At 41.1% G+C, this 24,983-nt stretch overlaps 1 non-coding gene across 1 annotated transcript; it reads right to left on the bottom strand.

Annotated features, from left to right (window-relative positions):
• Positions 1-24,630: 24,630 nt before the first annotated feature.
• LOC119516993 lies at positions 24,631-24,737 on the bottom strand. The gene has a single exon (XR_005213423.1). It is a non-coding gene; the product is annotated as a U6 spliceosomal RNA (small nuclear RNA).
• Between the last annotated feature and the right edge of the window lie 246 nt (positions 24,738-24,983).

Here is a 24,983-nt window from a genome sequence, read left to right on the forward strand (position 1 = left end):
AAACTGTCCACTGACGAGAGAAAACAAAAAACAAGGACGAAGCACATCTTGAGACTCTGTTGATGCAACATTGGGAATTTGGGGAGTAGGTGATACTCTCCTAGTTCATAATGTCTTACAGTCAAGAATGCAATCTGCAGTTAGCACAAGAACTGGGTGGGATGAGGGAATGGAGGCTCTTGGGCTTAGCCTCGGGTTTGCCTTTCTGGTTGTGTATGCTTTGACCATTGCCACTATTGGTTTCCTGTTGCTTCTGTAACAAATTACCACAAACTGGGTGGCTTAAAACAACATTCTCTCTCAGTCCTGGAAGCCAGAAGTCTGAAATCAGCATCCCTGGGCTGACATGAAGGTTCAGCCAGGCTACACTTCCTCTAGAGGCTCTAGGGGAGTATCCATGCCTTACCTCTTCCAACTTCTGGTGATTACCAGCATTCCTTGGCTTGTGGTGTCAGCACTTTGCTCTCTGCCTCCCTGGACACTTTGCCTTCCCCTCTTCTGTCTGTGGTAAACTCTGCCTCTGACTCCCTCTTAACAGGGCACATGTGACTGCATTCAGGGTCCACTTGAATAATCTAGCATAGACTCCTCCTCTCCAGATCCTTAACTTAATCACATCTGCAAAGGTCCTTATTTTTTCCCATAAACTGTAACATTCACCAAGGGATTAGAATGTGAATATATTTAATAACATTTGGGGGGGGTGTTATTTTTCAGACTCCCACACTGCCATGAACTTTCTTAGCAAAATCTCAACTCTTAACTCTCCATTTAGATCATCTAAATAACCAACATATATTAAGTCAGGAATGGAAGATTTAATCAATAAATATGAAATTCTGTGGTCAATGATATAAGAAAAGTGTGTGTGTCTCATACAAATTATGTATATATCCTTAATATTAAATGCCTGCCTCTCTCACTATGTTTGAAACTCCACAAGGGCAGAATCTACCTCTGCTTCAGTCACCATGGTATAGTCACTTCCTCTCTTAGTTTCCAGCAACATAGTAGGTGTGTGTTCAGTCCTGGTATAGTCACTTCCTCTCATAGTTTCCAGCACATAGTAGGTGTGTGTTCAGTCCTGGTATAGTCACTTCCTCCCATAGTTTCCAGCACATTGTAGGTGTGTGTTCAGTCCATATTTATTGGCTGAAAAAAATGAATGGATCAATGAATGGATGAATGAATAGATAGTTGGGTGAACATGCAGTAGAACTCACATTTTAAGGGAGAATTCATTTGCTGAAGAGAATTCTTTACAAAAGAGGAGATATTTGGATGCCATGCTAAGTGTGTAGGCAGATGCCTATCTGGTATGAATTTTAGGAAGCCAAAAACCCTGAGTTTTTTTCTGTATCCTCTGGGTGATTGTCTCATGGCTTCAGTTAGATTCACAGTATATAAGAATTGGAGACACTTTAGAAACCAACTTATCTACGCCTTCATTTTACAGAGGTTTTTCAAGTAGACTGGAGGAAATGTATGTCAAGCGAAAGGAAATCAACCCCCAAGAAGAATTACATCAAGAAGCAGTAACACTTAATAGGCCAGTGATGGGCTATTTAAGGATAGAATTTTTTAATCAATGTACATAAAAATGAAATGACATTTCAAGTCTGAATGAGGCAGCTGGGTCCTCAGGGGATCCTAAAAGGAAAGGAAGCTGCAGTATAAAAGGATCGGGGTGGGGGTCAAAACATGGTCTTCTTTCTTTGACCCAAATCTGCAAATTTCTAATGCACTTTCTGTGTCTCAACCCTTCTGGTAGGCAATTTCATGTGGATTATCTCATTTCTCCCAACTCCAAGTGGTAGAAACAATGATCCCTTGTTGGGATGTATTGGATCCCACTCCCACCTCCTCCTCTTACCCTTCTCTATCAAGGAGCAATGAAGAAGCAAACAAATGTAATAAGAGATGAGGACTATTTCTTCCTAGGAACAGAGGAATAGACACTAAGAGTGAATGTGAATGTGGGGTGTTTTTTTTTTTTTTTGCTTGGTTTGTTGTTTTGGCTGGGTGGTTGGTTTTTAGGTGATCTAGAATGACGACTGAGAACTCACATTACTAGGGAGACCCAAGTGTAACTGGAAAAACAATATTCATCGTTGCTCAGGGAACTGGAGCCCATCCCACCCTGAAGCCTGAGAGGAGCCGAAGGTAGATCAGTTGGAGATGCAGAGGGACATCGTCCTACCATGGCAAGGGCTGGAGGTCTCCTGAGGGACTTGGTGGAGGGCACTGGCCTGCGCCCTTGGGGAGGGGTCGGGCGAGCAGACCCTAGAGGACACTTGAGGCCTCCTTGTGGACATGCATTCTTTAAAGGAGGACAAGAGAATGTCTAAATCCCAAGCTTTTGTTTTCCTATCTGGTAATAACATTCCATACAGAAATTGCACATTGACTTGGAGAGTGAGCAGGAGGGAAACCGATGTGACCGGGTGTCAAGGGAGGGGCAGCCTGGCTCTGAACATTCCTTCCATGCTCTGGACAGGGCAAGGTGGGAAAGTGGTTAGAGATGTAATTCACACAGGCTGTTGGCAGCAGCAGCACATCCAAGGAGAGAAGCACAACCTTGTAGGCCTGGAAGAAAGCTCAGGACCAGAGTCGGTTTGACTAAAGTAACAGAGCTGTAAGACAACACTCACTCACTTGGAGACAGGAAATCGGAGACCCCGGGTAACACTAAAATACATAATAACTGCACTTTTTAGACAACAAACTGAGTCCAAGAGACACAGGAGACAGTAGCAAAGAAAAGAGCTAGAGGGCAATATGCAATGTGAGTCTCTTTCCTGTACCACCAGAAAGGAAAAAGGCTTGAATATGTTATATTTAAGTTCATGAAATATTAATCACCAAACAGCATCTTTTCTGATAAAATATTTTTCCTATATAACAGAGTTAAAATTTAAAATCCAGAGCAAGACAATCATCAATCACTAAAACATTTAAAATATTAGGCAAGCAGAAAGGTCTTTGTTGTGAATAGCTTTAGCAAAATTGTTGATAGATATTACATCTTCTGTTTTTTCCCAATGCCTCATAGGACCTGTTAAATGCTGCTGTACCAGAGTATTTTTAAATAGTTTTTAGTTTGTTTTTAATTTGGAAAAAGAACATTCTGTATCTGCAGATACAGTAACAAGAATTGTCAAAAATAAAAATAAATGCCTTATTTAAAAAATTGTATAATTTAATTTTTTACAACAACAAATGCATCTGTCAGTTTTCATTTTTGTTAATTTTCACTGTATAATGACTTTAGGTAAAGGAAAAGTACATTTAAACAAAGATTCCAAGAAATCAATGAAAATTTGTTTACATTATTCTAAATTTCCCATAAGTGACTTTTTATGTATTTCAATTAACTGGATTGGAGTAATGCAAAAAGTCAGGAAAAGTAATTTACCCTGAATCTTATATCTGTCTACCAAAGAAGTTCCTATACAAATAACAAGGTGAGGGAAAAAAAAAAAGATGAACTATACAACCTTTACTTTGCCTAAAACGACTGTTAAATATGAGAGTCTGGTTCTTAGTCTGTCAACAGACCAGAATAAAATACAAAAATATTGTCAAACCTTGGTGAAATTTAAACAGGGACAATTTTTTAAAATGGCAAATATGATAGAAAATTTTAAATTCAACCTACACTTCCAGACAATGGTATTGTCCAAGACATAATGATACAGGTATCAGGCAAAAGAACCAACTATCTAAGTGCTCTCCTCCTTAACTTTGCTGATGCCTGCTAAGTCTTTTGTATCATTTGGGCTAAAAAATCAAGCCAACATTAAGAACTTTCAGAGGAAAACTGGATGTGCAGGGGAGTCTATTGATGATCTGTTTATTTACCAGAAGCAGGTCCAGGTGTGCTCAAGTGGATCTCTAGTAAAACAGAGTCTAAATCTCACACACAAACACACACACACACACACACACACACACAATGATAATGCAATGACCTTCTATGACAGACATGACTTACCCTGCTTGTGTTCATTTATTTATTTTATCAGAGTGAAGAAAGTCATTCTCACAACTGGTGACTCAGGGATTTGAGAATAAGACTTAAAGGGTGATTTACTCCTTAGCAGTCATCAGAGAATAATCAAAGAATCATGAAGATATACACCAATCTTAATAAAATTTCTCCCATAGCTCCACACTGAAATCTGTACTATCACTACCTGGAATGCAAAGGTTATTACATGTTTGCTTTAAAACTATTCATTACACTGCCCACAAATGGCTGTTACACTGTTAATATACATGTTCTATTACAAAATTTTAATTATCTGGGAGAAAAATCTAGGAATATCATTAAGACATTAAAACATGTAGTAAAGAAGTATACATTGTCTGCTCCCATAGGTAAAGGGGAAGAGGAGAAGGAGGGAGCTCACCTTCTTAAATAAGCTGGTAATAATGATAGGAACATAGATTCACATCTTAAAAAATTAACTGCAGTTGATTTAATCTTAGCTATCTGGGGGGAATGAGAGAGTGTAATGGAGCAATAATGTCAATGAAAAACTACGAAGTCAAAAAATATGCATTCTGTAATATTAAGTGAAAAAGAATATATTTATTAGCTATGCAACTGGTGCAGATATTTAAAATTAAAATTTTACATTGAAAAAGGCTAAAAAGGTAAAATATCCCAACATAAACATTGATTTGTTTACAAAATGTGATTGTGGGAAATTTTTGCTTTGTCTTTTTTATTTAATGTCGATTTTCAAAAAAAATTGAATAAAGAAAAATCATGCCATGATATCATAGACCAGTGACTAAAGAAGCCAGCCAAAGTGAACTCTGCTTTCCAGTGGTGACATGCTGGGTTTTGAAGACTGGGTACTGATCTGTCATGACCAAGTATGTGGAAGTTTCCACTCTCCTGAAGCCTTAAAGCCCTAGAACCAGCTGCGATCAGCTACGATCAGCTGTGCTGGCTTACTGGCCCCATTGCACTGTGATATTTGATTCCAATATTAACTAGTTGGAACTAAGAAAGTCATTTGCCCACTTGACCCCAGACATTGAACTGGATGGTTTAGTACATTGAACAAGATTGAGCTAGGGACTGAGTCTCTTTTCCATTTAAAGTTAGGTTTATGTGATTAAATGGCAAGCTTAGGTTTGCAATGTACTCATTTGCAATCTATGTTCTAACAAACAAGCTCTGCTCCAAGCGATACCTTCAAGGTTAACAATACCACAACAAATGGTAATGTTTAAGAAAGAGAGAGTTGCTTGGTTCACTCCACCCATCTGTTGTCAGACAGAATCCACAGTGATGGAGAGAGCACATCTTTTATAGGGCAATTGTTTTATAGAGCAGCCAGGCGTACTCGTAATTGGTGCTTCAAGTACTCAAGCCAAGAAAGTGTCAGGTTGACAAGCTCTAAGGATCAATCTTGATAATTAATTGAATCTCAAAACAGTGAAGAGTCAATAGATGTGCATGTTTGCACTTCTGGATCAAAGCCTGGTTAGGAGGTTATTTCCGAGAAAAATAATTCATGCTTAATAGGAGCTCTGGAGAGCCTTTAAAAGGATCCACTGAAAAAGAGAAAAACAAAAGGATCAATCCTTTAAAGACATGGTCTAATCTGACAGTGGGTGGTGAGGAAGAAATTTTACTTGGAAAACTAGCTTTTGTGTAAGCCCTCAATATTAGTTAGGACTCAGATAGGATTTTATCTCTAAATATACTTAGTGTCTTCATACAATAAATATGTCTTTAATCTGATTTCCTTTTGAAAGAAAACCCCTTCTAGATCAATTTTCTCCAACTTAACCTATCCCCTCTCTTTTTCTTGAATCCATTTTTCTTTCTTTCTTTCCTGTTTTCTTCTTTCTTTTCTTCTTTCTTTTTCTTTCTCTTTCTTCGTCTTTCTTTCTTTCTTCATTTCTTCTTTCTTTCTTTCTTTTCTTTTCCTTCCTCTCCTCTCCTTCCTCTCCCTCTCCTCCTTCCTTCCTCCCTCCCTCCCTCCTTCCTTCCTTCCTTCCTTCCACTCATTTTCTTTTTTGAGGCTCTGGTAAATCCTCCCTTTTCTATGAACCCTCTCCACTCTTTCCAGCCATCGTAGTCACCCCATCCACTTGTAAATCCATGCTGGTTTGTCAGTAACGATGGCCTGCTCTGGAATCTTCTTTGTAACACAGAGGGATGAATATTTCTTTCCTGTATCTCAAAATTTCTTCAGTGGCTCACATTATAGTGAGGGAAGTTTAAGGAGAAAATGTATTGAAAAAAATTAGTGCAATGCCTAACCCATAAAAGTTGCTCAACAAATACTAGTCCACCCCCTAACTGGAACCAAGGCAACAATTCATAAGGGCCAGAAAGGGAAGAAATACTGAGATTTGAGCAGGGAAGGGAAGTGTAACCTGGAAATAGGGTGAGTCTGAATACAAGGGCTGGTTCACATTTTCCACACTGGGTAGTTACTGTTTATGGCATCATCTTGTATCATGCCCCCACCCAAGCCAGGCAAATAGTAAATGTTAATAAAAGATTGTGAAAGATTGTTGAAAAAGGGTTGCCATAGCACCATCCTACTGACCTCTTCATCCTACCTCTCTCAAGATGCCAGAGAGATATTTGTTTTTCCCATTGCTTTGCTTTGTTTTGTTTGGAAATGTTTTTTACTTGATAAATAAAGTAATTTTTAAAAAAAGATGCCAGAAGCTTGTATTTCCCCAGCTGAAACTATTGCTCCTCCTCTTTAAATCCATCTGTGCCCTTCCTCTGTCCCTGTCTAAGGGCACTTACCTTCTCCCATATCACGTACTCCTCTTTGGGCAAATGGCATCACTCCTCTTCCAGCTTGTAAAGCCCTTGAGACCAGGGCCTGCCTAGCCTGATTCACCACTGGACTCAGAGTCAGAACTTTCAAGTTCTAGATCGAGTCCTACTGGCTGGGTGACTCTCAGCAAGGCTTTGTCTACATTCTGTTTTCTCAGCTATCCTCACGGTGTTGTTACAAGGTTACTACCAGACTGTGCAAATGGAGACCTTGCACCAAGATTTCATAGTTGATAAATGACAGATCTGGTTCTGGAAAGAAAGAGAGAGAGTGAGGGAGGGAGGGAAGGAGGGATGGGGAAAGAGAGAGGAAGGAGAAAAATGAAGCAGGAAAAGAAAGAACAAAAGAACAAAAAGAAAAGGAAAGGGAAAGAAAGAGAAAGGAAGAGAAAAGAAGGAGAGGAAGGGAAGGGAAGTGAAGTGAATGAAAGAGAAGAAAGGAAAGGTGTGAGAGGGAGAGAAAGTTGCTCCGTGCACAAGCAAGTGCCAGCGTGTGTTAGCAGAGACCCATGCAAGCCTTTAGGGTGTTGCTAATGCTCACTCTTCAGGAAGGGATCACTTAGGTGAAGCAGGTAGCTTTTAAACTGTTTGCTTCACCTCCCTCCCAATCCCTATATCCCTCAACATCTGTCTTAGAAATTGGGAAAAAGGAAGGGAGGTTTAGGCCAGTGGGGGAAAAGGTTCTCTATGCTTTACTCTCAGTTCAACCAGATCAATTCTGATTTTCTGTTTATAAGATTGTTATTTCACAAAACATTTGGTTGGATTAAAGGGGGACTCTGTTATTGAAACTAATTTTTTTTTTTTACCATTATTGGACTCTAAGCCCCACATCTGTCTGATAAGGAATTTAAAATCCAGAATCTGTATGTTTTGCCCAAAACTAAAAAGCTAGTTAGTGGTAGGCCAAGAAAGCCTTGCTTTAACTTTGGTAGTTCCCAAATGTAGGAGTACTTGCTTGCATTCCGAAACAGCTAAATAATGCCATCTTGTGGTTCCCTTTGCCTGTTCTCCAAAAAGAGAATTAAAGAAATTCTTTTCTAACAGTGTTTGAATGCTCCTCTTCGATGCAGGAGCAAATATTTACTTACATGTTTCTGTAACCCCTACACCTAGCACGGTGTCTGGCCCACAGGTTTCTCTAAATTTTGGTTGAAATAGCAAATGATGCCTTGGGAATAGAAATTTTCAGATGGCAAAAAGAATATTTATGGAAAATTCCTATCCTGATTTCCAAAAATATCTGAAGAGGACAAGCCCATCTAGGAAGATAGATATGGTTCTAACAGTTGCCCTTCTTGGCTGTTCTGCAATGAGAGAGAGAAAGTTAACAAACAAGTCAGGTTCATCTTTAAGAGCTCAAGGAACTAAAAGGAACAGTAACCTCTTTCCCTAGGTTCAAGTTGCTGAATTGCTGATGTCACAAGATGGCAGCATCAGCCTCACTTGCACCCCTAAATAAAAGGGGTTTATTACACCTCTGATGTTCTAATGTATTGGAGTAGCTAGAAGTAAATATCTGAAACTACCAAACTTCAACCCAGTAGTCTGGACTCCTGGAGACGATTATATAATAACGGAGATTACAAGGGGTGACAGTGTGATTGTGAAACCTTTGTAGATCACACTCCCTTTATCTAGTGTATGGATGGATGAGTATAAAAATGGGGATAAAAACTAAATGACAAATAGGGTAGGATGGGGGGGATGTTTTGGGTGTTCTTTTTTTACTTTTTTTTTTTTTTTACTCTTATTCTGATTCTTTCTGATGTAAGGAAAATGTTCAGAAATAGATTTTGGTGATGAATGCATAACTATATGATCATACTGTGAACAGTTGATTGTATACCATGGATGATTGTATGGTATGTGAATATATTTCAATAAAACTGAATTTAAAAAAAAGGGGGGGGGTCTTATTGTACCAGCAGAAATCCACCCACCCATTTGTGCAGAAAGGAGTTCTGTGTTTGTTCAACTTCCTTCACCTCTTTCTTAGACAACCTGAGAGATCTTTCTACATTTTTGTGTGTTTTGATATCTTCAGGGTGTCATGGAAGTGATGTGTAAAAGTTTCAGTAAAAACTAAAACATGGAAATGGAGAGTACCTCTTGCCCTATAAGTATCTATTTCCATCCCTGATACACATAAAGATGAAGGAAGCAACATTGCAAAGAAGAGCATTGGGCCCCTAAATGGTGGATTCTGCAAGGGCAAATTGAGTTCAGTGGCAGAGGGGAGTGGATGTAGGGACAGTGCAACTACTGACACCAGAACCTCTGCTGCACCACATTTTGGTGGCACTCCTGGGGAAATAGAGCCATTGTCTTATCTTGGGTTCCCCCGAAAGCAGAACCTGAGACAAAGACTCAGATGCATGTCTTTCATTTGGGAGATGATCACAGGAAGCACAGTGAGGGAGTGAGATGTGAGACAGGGAAGGGAAGGAAGCTGGACACGTGCATGTTAACAAGAGTGTTGTTGCTGTGGGCTCTGGAGCTCAGTCCTTCTGGGACCCCCCAAAAGACTGTGTAGAATATGTTTCTGAGTCATCCCACTGAGAGGCAAAGAAGCTGCTGTATTCATCCACCAGCTCCCTCCTGTCTTCCCTTATTAATTGAGGGTAGAACCTGATGGCATTAACTTCCCTGCCTTCCGGACTGTCCTAAGGGGAGCCAAGCATGCTCCTTCAGCAGAGAACTCCTGGCAGAGATGCAGGAAGCCACCGGCAGGGACTGGAACCCTTGCTGGTGATCTCAAGGTCGGGCTGGGGGATCATGGGCAGTGATGGATCCGTAAAATCCATCACTTACACCTCTCATATCCATTCACATCCCACCTCAAATCTACCCTGTCCTAGCAATGGTTCTTCAAGGTGGGGACCAGTCTCAATTCACCCCTCAAAATATGATCTACAACAGGAGAGTCAGGGACAAGCTGCTGCCCCTAATGCTGAAATCCACGTTCATCTTCACACTCTTCTACCTAACATTCTAGATTCCCCTCACCATCAGTTGGCAAATCTGCTGGTCTAGGTTGTATGCCCAGTGGGGTGACACATTGTTTCTTCTCTGAGGCATCAGAGCTCCTGATTCCCTTGCCTCTGCCTATCTGTGATTGTGGCAATTGCTCGTTTACTATTAAAACCAGCCATAGAATCACCTAGAGACACACCCACCTTCCCCCAATGAATCCCTTGAATTCCAATTGTATTTCTCCCTGTCCTCATTATATAGTAGCAACAATGGTCAGAAAATACCACTGGCCAGGAGATGCAGGGAGACACTATAGAGTGCATGAGGGGTGCAATGACCTGTGGAATGGGGCAGAGATATATGAGTGGGGCCCTGACAGAATGTGCATCTCTATATGTGAACATGAAAAGCAATGACATGAGACTCTAAACAGCAAAACCCCTTTTCCATCTCCCTATTCCCCCATAAGACATAATAATCTAGGAAGACATGACTTACTTGTCAAGACCATCTTTACCTCTGTCAACTCAGAGGGGACCTGGAACAGTTCGGGGCGGGTAGAAAATTATTCTACGGGTCCTGGTCTAGCTTCTCTTTAGAGTTAGAAACAGTACTATGGGGAATCTTACTCTGCTGGCAAAAATCACAGCTGCTTTATGGACATGAAGAGGAGGGAGTGATATTGTAAAAAGTTAAAACTCCTGCCTGAATTAAATGCAATCTCACAACTAGTGAGATCTGAGTATTAACACAAGGTTCTCACACCCGAGTAAAGCCTAGAACAGTCTGATTTCAGTGTGAAAAGTATAGGTTGGGGTTCAAAAACCGGCTTTGCTTGTACTAACTGAGGAAATTTAGGCAGATCTCTTACTTAAATTAAATATAACCCAAATGTGACTGGGGTTCCTTAGGTAACCACTACTCTTATTCTGCACCCACCAGGTTGCAGGGCTTAGCACACACACACAAAACTCAGCTCTGTCACAATTATTACTAAAGGGATACAGTCTGAATAATTAATAGTGTTGAATGTATTAGTTAATAATATTAATAGTTGAATAATTAATTATAAGGAAGATGGAGAAGAGGGTTTCCATTTACTGTGTAGCAAAAGATATTTAAATGCCTCCTTAGATAATTCTAATCTGCCACACGAATCCATCTCTGGTATCTGGCTACCTCATCCTGTCAGTAGCTGTGACCAATTCTGTTTTCCATCTCAGCTTGAATAAGCCATATGTGAAAAACCAAAATCCAATGGTTAGCTCATTCCACCTCTCTCAGAAAGCATCTCTATAACTATATCTTTGAATGCTCTTAATTGCAAACAAAAGAAGATGATTCTGACTAATCATCAAAAGACATTGTGTATCTCACAGAATTTGGTGGAAGCCTGGAGAACAAAGTTTGAGGCCATGCCCCAGAAATGTTGACAAAATCCATGTTTTAGTACTGGCCTAATTAAGAGTTAAATTTCTGCTGCTGCTCTCCACAAAAACTAGAGAAACCCACTGTGGTGATCTGAAGTTGCATGTACCCCAGACAATATCATGTTCTTAAAGCTAATCCACTCTTATGGGTGTAAACCTATTGTATTAGTTAGGGTTCTCTAGGAAAACAGAACCAACAAGAGATATCTGTAAATATAAGACTTTATGAAAGTGTCTCATGCAACTGTGGGGAGGCACAAGTCCAAATTCCGTAGAGCAGAGTGTAAGAGTCCAAATTCCATAGAGCAGGCAGAAAATTGGCAACTCTGATGAAGGTGTTCGATGAACTCAGGAAATGCTTTGCTGGCTAGCTAAAGTAGTGAAGTCCTCTCTCTCTGTCTCTCCATTAAAAGTCTTCAACTGATTGGATTAAATCCAGCTGATTGAATTCTCTCATTGCAGGAGACATGCCCTTTGTTGATGTAATCAGTCACAGGTGCAGTCAATTGATGATTAAATAAACTGGTTTATTAACCAGCCACAAAGGCCCTTGCAGTAATGGTTAGGCCAGTGCTTGCTTGACCAGACACCTGGACACCATCACCTGGCCAAGTTGATACATGAATCTAACCACCACACTTATTGTGGGTGTGGACCCATGGTAAGTAAGATCTTTTGGTGAGTAGGATCTTAAGTTGAGATGTGACCCACCTTATTCAGGATGACTCATAATCCTCTTACCAGACTCCTTTATAAGAGGATAGAAGACAGAGCGTAGACATAGAAAAAAGCCCCAGAGAAGCTCAGAGACAAAAATCAGAGAAGCTGAGAGACAAGGATATGCACAGAAACTCAGAGAAGAAGCAACTAAAACCAGAAGCTGGAAACAACAAAACCTGGAAAAGAAGGAAGAGACCAGCAGACATCACCATGTACCTGGCCATGTGACAGAGGAGTTGAGGACTGCTGGTAGCCAATCTTTGGGGAGAAGGTACAGTCCTGTTGATACCTTGATTTGGACATTTTCCACGGCCTCAGAACTGTAAACTTGTAAGTTAATCTCCATTGTAAAAGCCAACCCCTTTCTGGTATATTGCATTTCATCAGCTTAGCAAACTAGCACCCACCACCCTAACCCTTCCCACCTGGCCACTGGCGCCATCTCTCTGATGCCAGGACTTTCCTGGGATTAGCCTGCTATCATGGCTATCCACAAAAGCTGTTCATCTCTGCCACCACACTTGGGAAGTGAAGAGCCTCCTTTTCAAAAGTCCTGTGTTGATGAATCTGATGGCTTAAGACCAATTCCCCAATTGAAAAGCCATCTGGAGAACAGTGTTGTGTAAGTTCTAACTTGGGCAGCTGGATCTCTTAAGAGAGGAATTAACAAGCATAATAAAGCTGTCAAAAGGTGTTGGCCAAAAGAAAACATGGCAAGTATTCATTTCAATGACCAGCTGTGTATTCGAATCTATTGGGATGAGAGACGTGGAAGAGAGTAGGGTATATAAAAAAAAAAAAAAAATAAGATGTTTTTCCATTTATCATTACCATAGTGGACATTGAGGTTGATTTGACTGCAGAGAATTAGTAGAAGCAATTATGATAATTTCATGCTCTTGTCAGAGAAAGGTAATGTAATGAATGGCCATATGACCCCAATTGGGCCAATGATACATGGAGATATCTGATAGGGCTTATCTGAGAGAGGATTTTAGTCTTAAAAGGGAGTCACACCACAGCCCCCTTTGTCCAGTGTATGGATGGATGAGTAGAAAAATGGGGGGGGGGGGGCACCCAGTGTTCTTTTTTACTTTAATTGTTCTTTTTCACTTTAATTTTTATTCTTATTATTTTTGTGTATGTGGTAATGAAAATGTTCAAAAATTAATTTTGGTGATGAATGCACAACTATATAATGGTACTGTGAACAATTGAATGTACACTTTGTATGACTGCATGGTATGTGAATATATCTCAATAAAATTGAATTTAAAAAAAGGGGGAGTCACAGAAACATACTTTCTTCAACTGAGTATTTTCATATCTAGATATAATGCCCAGAACTTCTAGAATCATCTTGATATAAACCTCATAATGAAGCCAACAGTGAGAATGATAAAGTGGAGGCTGGTCGTGGTGGATTGAATTATGCATTCCAATTTAGACATGTTCTCGGTCATGAGTTGCTTTCCTGTGGGTGTGAACACACTGTAAATAGATCTCTTGAAAATGTTATTTTAGTTAATGTGTGGCCTGATTGAGTTGGGCCTTTATGAGCAGAAGAAATTCAGACAGAGGGAGAGAGCCACAGGGAGGAGCCAGAGGCCGGAAGTCAGAAGAACCCAGAAGAAAAAGGAGAGGACAATGCCATGTGAAGGTCAAGCCAAGGACCCACAGAATTGCCCACCAGCCAGAACACAATGGACCCCAGGAGGAAGCAACCCTTCTGTCCTCTGAAACTATGAAATGATAAGTGTGTTGTTGAAGCCAACCCACTGTGTGGTATTTGTCATAGAAGTCTGGTAAATAAGACAGATGGAAAGATGTGGATCCTTGATAACATCCTACAATCAGTCTTAAGCATATTTTTCTTCTGGGCTTCTTGTTATGTGAGATAGGAAAATTCCTTACTGCTTAAGCCAAGTCCTATTACTTACAGGGAAGAAAACACCTTAAGTGATGATGAACTTGGCACAGGGAATGCTGCATGTTTAGTGCATAAATGCAGAATTCCTCAGGTATGAGACTGAGCCAACACAAGGGATCAGATTGTTAAGTCAGTCTCACATAAATCGGAGATCTTACTCAGTATCAAGGGGTATTGGTTATGGTTCTCTAGGGAAACAGAATCAACAAGAGATATCTATAGATACAAGATTTATAAAAGTGTCTCATGCAGCTGTGGATATGCAAGAATCCAAATGCCATAGGGCAGGCAGCAGACTGACAACTCCAATGAAGATGTTCAATGAACTCTTCAAGAAACGAACTGGCAACTTTGACGAACTCCTCAGGAAATGCTTCGCTGGTCAGCTGAAGAAGAAGTGAAGGTCCTCTAGCTGTCTGCTTAAAAGTCTTCAACTGACTGGATTAAATCCAGCTGACTGCATTCTCTCATTGTGGAAGACATGCCCTTCGTTGATGTCATCAGTCACAGCTGCAGCCAGTTGACTGATGATTTAACAAACCAGCCTTCTGGTTTATCAAGCAGGCACAAATGTCCTTGCAGCAATGTTTAAGCCAATGCTTGCTTGACCAGACACCTGGGTACCATCACCTGGCCAAGTTGACACATGAACCTAACCATCACAGTCCACTTGTCAGTTATACATATCACCTAAAATCTCTAAGTAGAGAAAAATAACAGACATATATTTTGTATAACAATACTCCACTGTTCATCATACAACTGGAAACACACTAAATCTCTCCAGAGTAAGGTACAAGTCCTTGGGTGACATTAACTCTTAAAATTGATTTCCTTTAGCTTAAATACTGCAGAATGAACAATACAGCTTATGTCATATGATAAGGGGATAAGACAGAAGAAAGCAAAGATATTTGCTTTACAGACAAATACAAACACAATCATAACAAAACAAGGAGGAAATATTCATGCCATCATAATCCTCATTTCTCTAACTGGTCACGTGGCTGTAGTTCATATTTATCACTACCTTCTTCACTACCCATCCCATGTTCCCTTTACCCTCAGCAAGCACTTCAGCTGGCCATGGTTCTTTGCCTGGTGGGGTGACCCAAACCTTCATTCCTAAAGTTTCTTGGCCATTGGCAGTCCTGGCTGGATTGGGTTGTTGCAGTTTTTCATTGACTTTAATCACAAGGCATGGTAGTACTAAGAGACACCTTAGGGGATCTCCTGTATTCCAGGAAAACTCTTCTTTACCTCCATTGTGTAGTTGCAGTGCTATTTCCCCTTGATAGTCAGGATCAATCACCCCAGTACAGTAATCCCCTTCCTTGCCTGTTGATTCAGAGGCATAAGAAGCCCAAATGGCCAGGTGGCAGTTTTAACTTCCAGTTCAAAGAGATTATTGTTGTGTTTCCTGGTGGAAGCACTCCCCCTTTTGGAACAAAGACTTGTAGACCAGCAGAGCTTATGCTTGTGGGAACAGGAAGCAAAAATTTACCTAGCGGATCACTAGGAGTGATAGTGAGTGATGCCACTCCTGTTTCCACCCCTTGATTCCTGGACCCATGAATCCTGGTTATGGCAGAAACAGCACCATAGAGTGGACACTGATTCAGAGCACACACAACCTCCTGGAGAACACTGCCCCAGCACTGCAAGACATTGCCATCTAGTTGGCACAATATTTGAGTCTTCAACAGGCCATTCCACTGTTCTATCAACCCAGCTGCTTCTGGATGATGGGGAACATGGTAAGACCAGAGAATTCCATGAGCATGTGCCCATTCCCTCACTTCATTTGCCGTGAAGTGGGTTCCTTGGTCCAAAGCAATGCTGTGTGGAATACCATGACAGTGGATAAGGTACTCCATAAGTCCATGTACGGAAGTTTTGGCAGAAGTGATTCATGCAAGGAAGGCAAACCCATATCCAGAATATGTGTCTTTTCCAGTAAGAACAAATCACTGCCCCTTCCATGATGGAAGTGGTCCAATGTAATCAACCTGTTACCAGATAGCAGGCTGATCACCTCAGGGAATGGTGCCATATCGGGGACTGAGTGTGGGTCTCTGCTGCTGGAAGATTGGGCAATTAGCAGTGGCTGTGGCCAAGTCAGCCTTGATGAGTGGAAGTCCATGTTGCTGAACCCATGCATAACCTCCATCCCTACCACCATGACCACTTTATTCATAAGCCCATTGGGCAGTAGCTGGAGTGCCTGGGGAAAGAGGCTGATTGGTGTCCACCAAACAGGTCATTTCATCCACTTGGTTATTGAAATCTTCTTCTGCTGAAGTCATCACCCTCTGGTGAACATTCACACGGGACATGAATATCTTCATGTTTCTTGCCCACTCAGAAAGGTCTATCCACATACCCCTTCCCCAGACTTCTTTGTCACCAATCTTCCAATCATGCTCCTTCCAAGTCCCTGACCATCCAGCCAAACCATTAGCAACAGCCCATGAATCAGTATACAGATGCACCTCTGGCCAGTTCTCCTTCCAAGCAAAGTGAACAACCAGGTGCATGATCGAAGTTCTGCACACTGAGATGATTCTGTTTCTCTGGAGAACCCTAATACAGATTTGGGTAGTGTGCCAGTTTGAATGTATTATGTCCCCCAAAATACCATTATCTCTGATGCAGTCTTGTGTGGGCAGACATATTAGTGTTGATTAGATTGAAATTCTTTGATTGATTGTTTCCATGGAGATGTGACCCACCCAACTGTTAAGTGATAACTCTGATTAGATAATTTCCATGGAGGTGTGACCCCACCCATTCAGTGTGAGCCTTGATTAGTTCACTGGAGCCCTATAAAAGCTCAGACAGAAGGAGTTAGCTAGCTATAGCCATGAGGGACACTTTGAAGAATGCACAGGAGCTAAGAGAGGAGCTGCAGATGAGAGACAGTTTGAAGATGGCTGTTGAAAGCAGACTTTTGCTACAGAGAAGCTAAGAGAGGACAAACACTCCAAGAGCAACTGAGAGTGACATTTTGGAGAGAAACTGCAACCTAGAAAGGAACATCCTGGGAGAAAGCCATTTTGAAACCAGAACTCTGGAGCAGATGCCAACCAAGTACCTTCCTAGCTAGCAGAGGTTTTCTGGATGCCATTGGCCATCCTCCAGTGAAGGTATCCAATTGTCAATGCATTACCTTGGACACTTTATAGCCTTAAGACTGTAACCGTGTAACCAAATAAACCCCCTTTTATAAAAGCCAGTCCATTTCTGCAAAAAGGCAGCATTAGCAAACCAGAACACTGTGTAACCTAATAACCCCCTTTATAAAAGCCAATCTATTTCTGGTGTATTGCAAAAGGGCAGCATTAGTAAATCAGAACAGGTAGCAAGAGTTGTTTTTGAGAAGCAGATTCTTAAAGATTAGATTTCTCAGTTGGTTCTGGGGTTGAGGAAATTGGTTCTCTAATCTTATTAGATGAAAATGCACTAGTGAGTCTATTTCCAATGATGGAGATGGCACTGAGAGACCATTGTGTGAATTGGAGATATGCAAAATATCACCATTGATACACTTACTCAAGTGTTCGTAAGAGGAAAGGCTCTGGGTGACAGATATTTGGTAACTTTGCAGTTTTGTTGAGTTAAAAAGCATAATAATGTTGACTGGTTGTTCCTAAATACACAAGATAAATTTGTTAAAGAAAATGATGAGCTCAGGGCTTCAAATTCCCAGATCAAATACTGCAAGAAGGATATAAAAATTTTGTATGTGCCCTGAAAGACAATCTTATTTCTTGTAGTCCTAGACTTGAGAAGTCTAAAAACTAGACCTTGAGTCTCATTGGGCAAGTGTCTGAATTACAACTGAATTCCCAAAGTTTCAGGGTGTCTGGTGTTAAAGTGAATGCATCAATTGGGAAGAATGAGATCCTGAGAATTGGAATGGGGATGTTCTGGTTTGCTAATGCTGCTGTTAGGCAAAATACCAGAAATGGATTGGCTTTTATAAAGGGGGTTTATTTGGTTACATATTTACAGTCTGAAGGCCATAAAAATTAAGGCATCAACACAAGGGTACCTTCATCAAAGGAAAGCCAATGGTGTCTGGAAAACCTCTGTTAGCTGGGAAGGCAAGTGGCTGGCATCTGCTTATCCCAGGTTGTGTTCCAGCTCCTCTCTCAGCTCCTGTGTGTTCTTCAAAATGTTGCCCTTGGGGCATTTTGTCCTCTTAGTTTCTCCAGAGCAAACTCTTGGGTAGCATCTCCAAAGCATAGCAAAAGTCTGCTTTCAACTGCCATCTCCAAAATATCTCTCTTAGCTGCTCTCTAAAATGTCACTCTCAGCTGCTCTTGAGGTCCTTCTGTTTGTGAGCTTTTTTATAGGACCCAAACATGACAAGGTCTCAAGCAGGCCTTGAAGGCATGAGAAAGTTACAGGAAGAAGTGGCCCAAATGAGCATTGCCCCCATTCCTGTCATTACCTTCTTTTTCTCAGTACACAACTAAGGCTCCTGAGAGAGCTCCCTATGATCAGTTGACTGAGGAAGTGAAAATTCAGCCCTAGTTTGCAAATGGTTCTGCACTGTATACACATGCCACCAAAAAAAAATGGATAGCTGCTGCACTACAACCCCTTTCTGGGACATCCCTGAAGGGAAGTAGCAAAAAAGAAATCCTCCCAGTATTGACAAAACTTTGAAAAGTGCATCTGTTTGTTCATTTTGCTTGGAAGGAGAAATGGCTGGAGGTGCATTTGTACACTGATTCATGGGCTCTACCCAATGGTTTGGCTGGAGGGTCAGGAACTTGGAATGAACATGATTGGCAAATTGGTAACAAAGAGACATTCAGAAGAGGTATGTGGATAGACATTTCTGAATGATCAATAAACCTAAAGTTATCTGTGTGTCTTGAGAATGCTTACCAGGAGGTGACTTCAGCAGAGGAGGATTTTAATAATCAAGTGGATAGGATCTCCTGTTCTGTAGATATTAGTTAGCCACTTTCTTCAGCCACTTCTGTCATTGCCCAATGGGCTCATTAATGAACTGACTCTGGTGGTAAGGATGGAGGTCATGTATAAGTTCAGCAACACGGACTTCTACTCACAAGGCTGACGTGGCTACAGCCACTGCTGTGTGCCAAATTGCCATTACCAGAGACCAACAATCATTCCCCAACATGTCACTATTTCCCAGTATGATCAGCCTGCTACCTGGGCATGTTATTTACCTTGGACCACTTCCATCATGGAAGGGGCAGTGTTTTGTTTTTACTGGAACAGATTCGTTCTCTAGATAAAGATTTGCCTCCCCTGCTTGCAATGCTTCTGCCAAAATTACCATCCCTGGACTTGAAGTATGCTTTATCCACCATCATGGTATTCGACCGTCATGGTATTCCACACATTATTGCTTCTGATCAAGGAACCCATTTCACAGCAAGTGAAGCGTGAGAATGGGCACATCTCTTGGAATTCACTGGTATTACCATGTTCCTCACCATCCTGAAGCATCTGGATTGACAAAATGGTGAAATGGCCTTTCAAAGACCCAATTATGGTGATAACTGGATGGCAAAACCTTGAAGGGCTGGGGCAATGTTCTCTAGGAGGCTATATATGCTCTAAATTAGCATGCATTCTATGCTGTGTTTCTCCCATAGCCGGGACTCATGGGTCCAGGAATCAAGGGGTGGAAATGGGAGTGGCACCAATCACTATTACCCCTAGTGATTCACTAGAAAAAAAAATTGTTTCCTGTCTCCCTGAACTTATACTGTGCTGGTCTAGAAGTCTTAGTTCCAAAAGGTGGAGTTCTTTCACCGTGAGACACAACAATGATTACAACTGAGCTGGGAGCTAAAACTAGCACTCAGACTCTTTGGGATCCTCGTATCTCTGAATCAACAGGTAAAAAAGGAAGTTACTGAACTGTCTGGTGTGAATGATCCTGACTCTCAAGGTGAAATAGGACTGCCACTACACAATGGAGTTCCCAACTTGCAGCTTCTCCTTGGGAATTCATTTTACCCTCATCAAATTTCCAACTTGCAGCCTGCCCTACAGTGTTCAGACTTGCTGATCGCCACAGTTGCCTTGGCCAATTCCTATAATACACTTGTCAGTTCTGTCTCTCTGGAGAACTCTGACTAATATACCTACTAACTGTTGTTTACCTAAAGTTGAACCCATCAACTGAGATGACCTAACCTCACAATGTGAGATAATGCATTTCCTTATTGTTTAAGCCAGTTTGTGTTAGATTTTCTATTAATCAAAGCAGCTTAACTGAGCCATTGCAATAATAATTGCCATTTCTGCCCCCTTTCACTATGAGCAATGTGGTTACTAAGTGCTTTACAAACATTTTCCCATTTAATCCTTGCCACAATTTTTTAAATGAATAGTTAGCACCTTACCACATATTATAGATGAAGATATGGGGATTTGAAGGCATTAGGTCATTTTTCCAAGATCATACAGCGTACAAGCAGCAGAAAGCCCACACTTTTTATAGCTATATTATATTGTCTTCCAGCCTGGAGCCTCAGTTGCCTCACCTATATCATGAGAATAATGATACCTGAATTGCAAAGCTGCCATGAGGATTAAGTGAGATGATCTGCAAAATGTCTGGATTCAATAAATTACTCAGTCCTATCTCTTTTCCTATCTGTTCCTTTACTTTACCCTAATACCCTAATTGCATTATATACCTGAGGTGAAATGAAAGGGATTCCTACTACTTCTTTGGCCTAAAGAACATTGTCTCATCCCTGAGCAACTTCTGAATCAAGAGTTAGTGAAATATACTGGGTTCTCCTCTTTCTTAAGTGCTCAGCCTATCTGTATAAACCAGGAAAGCTCTAATTAGAGACTCTGGAGGTACTTTCCAGGAATGCACTCCTTGAAGAGTACATTGTGAGAGCAGTAAGATATAGGGAACGCAAATAACTAGTGTGCCTTCTGGGGTAGAACTGGATCACAGTTCCTACAACAGTCAGTGTGTTGGTCTCTATACTTTCTTTGGGAAGGAAGTGATTTAGTAAGGCATTTTATGATATAAACAGTCAACCCTTCTGCACTGCCTGTACAGTATTATTGTCCACATAGAAACTCTCCATCCTGTGCTTCCTTACCATTTGGAATTGAATTGTATACCCTAGTTTGGACATGTTTTTGGTCTTGGTCTGCATTCTGCTGGGTGTGGACCCATTGTAAATAAGATCTCATTAAGATGCTACTTCAGTTAAGGTGTGGTCCAACTAAAACAGGTAGAGCTTTAGTGATTACTGGAGTCCATTATAAGCAACGTAGAAGTCAGACAGAGAGAAGCATTGAAGAGCAGCCAGAAGCTGGAAGTCAAAGAAACACAGAAGAGAAAAGAGAAGATGCAGCCATGTGCATTGCCATATGAAGGAAAAGCAAAGGAACCCAAAAGATTGCAGGCTTGCAAGATGATACTGAACTTAGTTGGAAGCAAGCCTTCTAGCTTCTGAAATCATGAGCCAATAAATTCTTACGGTCAAGCCAATCCCTGGTATGGTATTTTTCTTAGTGGCTAAAAAACTAAAACACCCAGCAAAAGGATTGCTCCAGCCTATGCACACTACTAAAAAGGACTCCAAAAATGATCTCTTAACAAAGAATTATCTGGGTCATCTCTTCTGCTAGCCATTTTGCCAAAGAGCAAGTGAGGTCCTAGTGATATTTTTTGCAAGTGCCAAGGGACTAAAACACATATACCCACAAACGGCACAGCAGGGAAACTCAAATCTGCTTCAAAGTCAGAGTGGGTCTGAGGCCACCAGTCCTCAGGGCAGAAAGTGAGCTTTTGTGCCAACTCACCCTTGTCCTGGCTGGAGAACATCTGAAACTCATGTCAGGTCAGGATCTGAAAGTTTGGAAAGGTGTCAGATTGTCCTAAGGCTGCCGATCTATGCTAGGGGATGCCAGGAACTGGGGAAAACATGTAAGACCAAACAAAATAATAAGTATTTACTGAGTGTGGTGAATTAAAATGAAACATTGACTTTTTTCACAGTCATGCTTCCCTAGCCTTTCAGCCCCTGCCACTTGTAACCTAAGGGGCTTTGCATTGTCATGATGCCTCCGTATCTTAGACCCTACTCTTAGGGCCCTCGGTGACCACCCAGGCTCCTGCTTATACAAGATAAATAGCTTTTCCCTCTCTTCCCTGTGTCCCAACTGGATTTGTGCCCCCAGGGAAGTCAGATACAAACTTTCCAATCCCCAGTCTTGCTTGACTAACTGCTGAAGCTCCACCATATGACACTATAAAGTCCTAGACCCCGGGTCCACTATAACCTGCTCCCTGCCTGCATGGTTGAGCTTACACTCTTGACTTGTTTCCCTGGTATCCCTGTGGGGCCTGCTGCTCCTCTCCGGTCTAGACCTGTGAGGACTAGTAAACTTCTTTCATGCATCTCTTTTGCCACTTACCCTTGCCGCACCTATCTATATAAAGAGCCTTACAATATTCCAGGACTTTCACATGCATGCATTATCTCATTTATTCTTCCTGACAAACTGGAGAGTTAGACATTTTTCTCACCATTAGTATACACGTGGGTTCAAACTCCAATTCTGGTATGAAAATCTATATTAATTTTCTACATCATGTAGCAAATGATCACAAACCCAATGGTTTAAAACAATGCACATATTATCTCACAGTTTCTGTGGGCCAAGATATCAAACACAGTTTAGCTGAGTTCTCTGCTGCAAGGTGTCATCAATCTCAATCAAGGTCTTGGCTGGGCTACATGCTCAACTGGAGGCTTGACTAGAGAAGAACAGACTAGGGAAGAATCCACTTCCAAGTTCGTTAAGGTGTTGCCAGAATTTGTTTCGCTGTAGTTGTAGGACTGAGAGATTCAAGGTTTTTTGTTTGTTTTGGCTGTCAGCCAGAAGATATCCACAGCTACTTAGAGGCTTGTAGCTCTTTGCCACATGTCCCTCTTCTTGGACAGTTCACAGCACAGTGGCTTAGTTCTTCAAGTTCATCAGGAAAGCAATAGCAAGTCTGCTAGCAAGACAAGATATTATAAATGGTAATCACAGGAGTGACACCCCCATACTTTATCATATTCTGTAGATTAGAAGCAAGTCACAAGTCCTGCCCACACTCAAGGGAAGGGATTAGACAATGGTATGAACACCAGGAGGCAGGGACCAAGGGGTCTACTTAGGGCCTGTCTCCAACACTAAGGCTCACAGAGATGTTGTTATATAATGGCTAATGAGAGACAGGACAGGAATTCAAGCCCATTCTTTCTAATCTTTCTAATAAGTTTGCAATCTCCCCACTACACTGTATGGTTGAACTGCTTCTTCTACCAGTGAGAAGGGCGAGAAGCTATGGTAAGTGGGGCTCCACCACTGAAAAGCAATCTGGCCCAGTAGGCTAGGAATGACCCGCCAGCCTGTTCATTTGGGCCAATGCCCAGGAAACGAGGTGGGCTCTGGCTTGTTCAAATCGGGGCAAAATGCCTGAAATTACTGGCACATTAGGATTGCATCCCCACCATGTAGTCCTGAAAACAAAAACAAAACCACAGATCTAGTAAGTAGACGCAACTTCTCTCAAGTCAACAGCATGCCAAGGAGACCACTTTCCCTGAAAGTAGATCCAACCCTGCCATCTATTCCCTGCCTTGGGGAGAGGCCATCTTCCCATTTCAATCTTCCAAAATGACTCAGGACTAATATTTTAGCACCAATTATTTAATCTATATTATACTGAACAAGTAGAGGGTAGAATCCAAGACACTTAGTTCCACTACTGCATGACTTCAAAAGTAAGTGATATTTTGAATGTCAAATACTATACTGGAAAAAGTAAGCGTTTTGGAATTTTGTCAACCTGGCTTTTGAAGGCTGTCTTTGCCATTTACAATTTTAGATTTATTACAGACTTGTCTGAATTCCCCAGCTGTGCTAGCGGGATAAGAGAATCTAGCTCACAGAGTAGCTATGGATATTTGATGAGGGAGCAAATGCAGTCATGGGACCTGTGGGGTTTGGGGACAGTGTTTCTTTGAGTGTGACCCAAAGATGACCTGCGTCAGCCTAATGTGGGGTGCTGTTTAATCAGGCAGGCTCCTGGTCCCTGACCCAGGATTGTTGAGCGGAGCTTGGGAATGGGAAGGGCAAACACCCCAAGTGATTCTTTTTTTTTTTTAACATTTTTTTTGGTAAAATATATACAGAAAAGTGGTAATTTTCAAAGTATGATTTAACAAGTAGTTATATAGGTAATTTCAAAGAATGTTAAGTGTTACAGCTCCAGTTTTAGTTATTTCCTTATTGTATATACAGAAAGTTGATAACTTTCAAAGTCCAATTTAATGAGTAATAGAGTAAATTTCAAATAATGTTATGGGTTACAGTTCCACCATTTCAGTTATTTCCTTCTAGCTATTAGAATACCCTAGCAACTAAAAAAAAAATAACAATAATAAAATTTAAAAAACACATTCATATAAAGATTCAGTGTTTGCAATCCTTTGTTAAATCCTATCTTGCCAGTTCCTACTCCTTCCTCTCGTTTAATCACTTTCTTGATCTAGGCAGTAACCACCCTAACTTGTTCATGTTGAAAAGAGGTGTCAACATTATAGGAAAGGGGGATGCATCTGCTTGATGTTCTTCAAGAGGCTGTTGCCTCTGGATTTGGGGACTTATCTGGCATAAGAACACTCTGGAGTAATTAAGTTTCTGAAAAATAAACGTAGTGAGTGAAACTTTTATTAGAAAAAAATGTGGAATGCTTCATGAATTTGCATGTCATCTTCATGCAGGTGCCATGCTAATCATCTGTGTATCATTCCAATTTTAGTATATGTGCTGCTGAAGCAAGCACCTAAGTGATTCTTAATACTTGGGAACACTGAAGTTCCTTAGGCTGATGGTAGTGTGTTTTCCTGCTTCCAGCACAGTCGGATGCCTGCATGCTATGGAACGCTGGGTTATGCAAGGGTAAAAGGCACTAGCCTGGTGTTCTAGTTTGCTAATGCTGCTGGAATGCAAAACACCAGAAGTGGATTGGCTTTTATAAAGGGGGTTTATTTGGTTACAAAGTTACAGTCTTAAGGCCATAAAGTGCCCA

The sequence above is a fragment of the Choloepus didactylus genome, chromosome 20 (genome assembly GCF_015220235.1).
Source record: "Choloepus didactylus isolate mChoDid1 chromosome 20, mChoDid1.pri, whole genome shotgun sequence".
In the NCBI taxonomy this organism is placed as follows: domain Eukaryota; kingdom Metazoa; phylum Chordata; class Mammalia; order Pilosa; family Megalonychidae; genus Choloepus; species Choloepus didactylus.